Genomic DNA, 5371 nt, shown 5'->3' on the forward strand with positions numbered 1-5371 from the left:
TAGTTTATGAATTGGTCTTTTGCTACTCTTGCCACTCTTCTATTTTGGGTAACATCACCTCCCTGGAATCCACTGCCTTTTACAGCAGACTTAATTATTGTGAAATTCTTCCTCAGGTTAAGCTTAAGTAGGTTTCATGGATTCCCAGAGTGTATCCCTCATTCTGCCATTTAGGTAATATAATAGAAAATAAATTTTATTTCTTTTCCTTTGTCTGGCAGCCCTTCTGATATATGAAATTTGGAATTCAGTCCATGCAAAAATATCTACTTTGTAGGTGTGGCAGATCAAAGTCCCTTTCACTGTTCCTCCTAATGCTGTGGTTTCAAATATATTTCTATCCTGTTCTCTTGTGGTTTTTCTTAGGTGTGACATCTGAAAGAAAGAAAGAAAAAAAAACAGAATATACCAGCTGTGGTTGACAAGCAGAAGGGAACTTCCCCAATTTTTATGGAGAAACTTCAGATCATATTCACTTTTTTGGCAGCAACATTACAATGTTGGTTTACATTAAACTGAATCTATTAAAACCCTGTGTGTGCTTCACACATGTTGTTCTTAAATTTGTTCCCACTCCTATTGTCTATGTGCCCAAACGTCACTTAACTGGTTTGGTCTGAACTTCCTTACATGAAAACTGGGGATAATAAGACTCCACGTTTCAACACTTGCAAAATTAAAATACTTTGAGCATGTGTAAAGTTATTATTCTCTTCCTTTTTGACTCCTACCTAATATCTTAGTGCTTTAAAAAATACCAATGACTAGGTATAACCAACAGGTATCCTTATTTAATTGGTATGGGGTATGGCCTATGCATTATGTTTTTTAAATTACTTCAAGTGATTCTAATGTACAACCAGTTGAGATCCACTGCCCCTGAGAAAGAGAGAAATAAAACACCAAAGGAAGTAGCTAACATTTACTGTCCTCCAATGAATTAACCTTCCAGCCACACTATTAAAAGTAGGTGTCATTCATTATTCTCAGCCACATTTTGTATTTTAGAAAGCCAGAGCACAAAAGGCTAAGAAATGTGTCTGTCAGTCACGCAGCAGGTAAGTAAGTCTCAGAGCCCAGGTTCAAATCCAGGGAGCCGGATTCTGGATCCCAAGAACTTAACCACTCTTCGAGGGTTTCTCCACCTGGGCTCCAGTTTGGATTTCTGTCATTAATGTTCTAGTTCATGTCATTCTCAGTTAACTTTGGGGCCTAATAGCTATTGCACATTCATCAGAGGAGGCTTGGTAGAGTCTCCAAAATGCCTGTAATCGTTGAGTCAACAGCCAGCCAGTTAAGCAGGGAAAACAATCTTAGGGGGTCAATGAACAGCAGTAAAGGGAACTAACGGGATTGGGCAAGAGAGAAAACATTAAAAAAGTACTATGATTGCAGAAGAAAGGGCGATAGGAAACAAAAGTAGAGTAAGACCCAGGAAAAGCAGTCAAGGTTCCCAAAACTGTATTAAGTTAAGAATCACAGTATCAGCAAGTCTTGAATACACCTCTGTCCAAGATTTGCACAAAAGATTGAAAGTTGAATAATCCCTGTGGGTTTGGAGGACTGTGTAAGTGTAAACTAGAGGCTAGAAATCCAGGAAGTTGAAATGAGGCTTAGCATTCCAGCTCTTAGGGAGTAAAGGGCAAGGGAGACATGAACATGAATTGCAGAGAAAGGAAGTATTTTATTGTACTTCTTTTTTTATGGTAAAATGCACAAAACATGAAATTTATCATTGTAACCATCTTAAAGGGTACAATTCAGTGATATTATGTACAGCTACAATCTTGTGCAACTGACATTACTATCTAGTTGCAGACTTTTTTCATAACCCCAAATGCAAACACCATAATCACTAAGCAGTCAGTCCCCATTCACCTCTGCCCCTAGCCCCTGGAAACCAGAAATCTGCTTTCTGTCTCTAAGGAATTGCTTACTCTGGATATTTCTTCTAAATGGAATCTTAATAATGTGACCTTTGTGTCTGTTTTCTTTCACTCAGTGTAATTTATCTACAGCCATTCGTGTTGTGTAGCATGTCTCACTACTTCATTCCTTTACCTGAATAATATTCCAATTTATAGATATACTATATTTTGCTTATTTACTCATCCATGGGTGGACATTGGGTTGCTTCCACCTTTGGGCTGTTGTGAATAATGCTGCTTTGTATACTCACATACAAGTATTTATTTGAACACTTGTTTCCAATTTTTTTGGTATATACCTAGGAGTGGAATTGCTGGATTATATGATAATTCTATGTTTAACTTTAAGGAACCACCACAATGTTTTTCCTTTTACATTTCCCCAATTTCTCCATATCTTGCTAACACTTGTTATTTTTTAAAGCTATAATCATTCAGCTGGACATGAAATGGTATATCGTTGTGAATTTGATTTAAATTTCTCTAAAGACAAATGATTTATCATTTTTTCATGTGGTTGTTGGCCATTTGTATATCTTCTTTGGAAGAGTGTCTATTCATGTTCTTTGTCCATTTTTGTTGGGCTTTTTTGTAGTTGTTGAGTTGTAATAATTTTTAAATATATTCAAGTACTAAACCTTTTGATACATATTATTTGAAAATGTTTACTCCAGTTTTGTGGGTTGTCTTTTCATTCTCTTGATAGTGTCTTTTGATTAACAACATATTTTAATTTTGATGAAGTCCAATTTATCTTTTTTGTTACTTTTTATTTATTTTAATTTTTAATGTATCACAGGATATTTATTTATTTACTTTTAAATTATTTTCACCCTAACCGGTTTGTTCAATGGATAGAGCATAACCCTGCAGACCAAAGGGTCCCGGGTTCGATTCTGATCAAGGGCACGTACCTTGGTTGCAGGCTCCTCCTCGGCCTGTGCCCTGGTTGGGGCATGTGCAAGAGGCAACCAATTGATGTGTTTCTCTCACGTCTATGTTTCTCTCTGTCCCTCTCTCTTGCACTCTCCCTAAAATTCCATGGAAAAATATCCTCGGGTGAGGATTAATAAGAACAGCAAAAAATAGACCACATTCCATTTGCTAAGACCTATAACTTGTCCAGGATCCAGATATGCCCAGAGAATTCCCCGCCAAAAAAAAGTCAGCCTAGAAGCCTTTAAAATTTTTGACTCCCCATCCCTAGGTGCTGGTGCCATTTTGGGGCTCAGCCCATCTGGTTTTCCAGATGACCTAATAAATTTATAATTCTTTACTATTTTTGTCCTCCTGAGTTCCTCCTTTGGTGACCCTAACATTTGGTGCCGAAACCTGGGAGGGTTCCAAGGGGAAGGGGAGCCATTGCCTTGTCTTTCATCACCCAGAGTTTGCTACTCAGAGAGCAGTAGGCAGCGGCAGCTTGTCCTGGGCTTACCTCTGAATCCTACTCAGGAGACATGATCACCAGCCTCAATTAGGCCTCCTTCCTAAATCAGCTAAAGAGAACACTGTATTGGGAACCTCTTCTTCATTGCTGACCCTCCATCCCACTCCAGCCCTTCTCTAGGTGAGTGATGTTCCACAACTTCCCTCTTCTCGAGTCTTCTGTCCACTTACTCTCACTGATTTCTCGAAAGTCCTCTCTTCTCGAAAGTCTTAGTACTAGGCCAGAAGACTCCTCGGTCATTTGGCCTCAGGTCCTTCTGGAACAGGATCGCCCAGTTTCTCATGGTGATTTGTTCAGTGGTGGGGACGCCTATCCTAAACAGTCACCTTTGGACTTATGGTCTGTCATGCTTTCTCTCTCATGGGCTCCTTAAAAATATTGACTGCCTTAGACTCACAGGGGAGATCATGCCCAACCACCTCATTTTATTTCGTAACACGGGCCATAATATAAACTAGATAATGAGTCTCAATGGCCTGAAAACAGCACTTTCAATTTTAACACATTGGGTGATTTAGATCATTGCTGTCACCGCAATGGAAAATGGTCAGAGATTCCCTACATCTAGGCCTTTTTCACCCTTTGGTCTCCACCCTCTGTCAGTAGTGCTTTACCTATCAGATCCTTTTCCTTCACACAAAACATCATACCCCTAACACTTCTGATTCTGAATCTACTTTTGACCCAGCAGACCACCGACCTCCACCCTCTTATGTGCCCCCTCCCTCACTGCAGTAGATTCTCAAAACCCAGACCCTCCTAACCAGCAACCACCTTCTCCCCCAGCCTCAAATCCCAAGAACTTGAGCTCTAATACAGCCTTTTCCCCATCTAACACTCACTCTCAGGTCACAAAAGACACCTTCCTCAACAGTGTTTCTATTCCTGTGCCCATTCTATCCCTGAGGGAGGTAGCAGGAACTGAGGGCATAGTCCTAGTCCACATCCCATTCTCTATGCCCAATATTTCTCAGATTTAGAAAAGATTAGGTTCTTTTTCCACTGACCCAACAACCTTTGCTAAGTAACTTGAGTACCTGACCCAGTCCTATGACCTGACCTGGCACAACATCTATGTCCTGCTGTCCTCTCTAACCCTAGAGGAGAAGGAGTACATTTGGCTAGCAGCTCAGGACCATGCCGATGCCCTCCATAGACAGGACGCGGCAGCCAACCCAGTTGGCACTAACATGGTCCCCCGAACTGACCCAAGATGGGACTATCAGGTTAATTCTTCAGGGCACTGCCCCTGTACCATATGATTACCTGTCTTATTGCTGGACTCAAAAAGGCTGCCCATAAGGCTTTCAACTATGAAAAACTTAATAAAATCACTCAGGGTCCTGATGAAAACCTCACAGAGGCCTTACAGAAATTTACCACCTTAGACCCCACATCCCCGGAGGTAACCCTTCTTCTGAACACCCATTTTATACCCCAATCAACCCCCAACATAGGTCACAAACTTAAAAAATAGACACAGGTCCACAAATGCCTCAAAAAGACCTTGTAAACCTGGCCTTTAAGGTCTTTAATAATAGAGATGAGGAGACCCAAATCCAAAAACAAAGGCGAGATCAGGCCAAGGTTGAGGCCCAGAGGGAGGCCTTTCAGCTTCTAGCCACCACTCTCACGAACTCTAAACAAAGTGTCGGTCCTCCAACCAAGGGTAAATCAGGGACTAAGCTTCCTCCAGGCCCATACTTCAAATGCAACAAGAGAGGACACTGGACCAAGTCCTGCCCAAATCCGAGACCCCCACCTGGGCCCAGCGCAAGGTGTGGAAGGGAAGGCCATTGGAAATCAGACTGTAGTCTGACCGCTCCAGGTCAGACCTCAGCCAGTCCATCAAGACGGCCCTCTGGATCCGTTTGGAGCTCCCAGACCTCCTGGGACTGGCCACTGAAGACTGAAGCTGCCCAGGTCCTGACAGGGCCCCATAGACTTACACCACCAGGACAGAGCCTCAGGTAACGATCGTGGTGGCAGGTAAGCC

Source organism: Myotis lucifugus, unplaced genomic scaffold (assembly GCF_000147115.1).
Source record: "Myotis lucifugus unplaced genomic scaffold, Myoluc2.0 scaffold_169, whole genome shotgun sequence".
In the NCBI taxonomy this organism is placed as follows: domain Eukaryota; kingdom Metazoa; phylum Chordata; class Mammalia; order Chiroptera; family Vespertilionidae; genus Myotis; species Myotis lucifugus.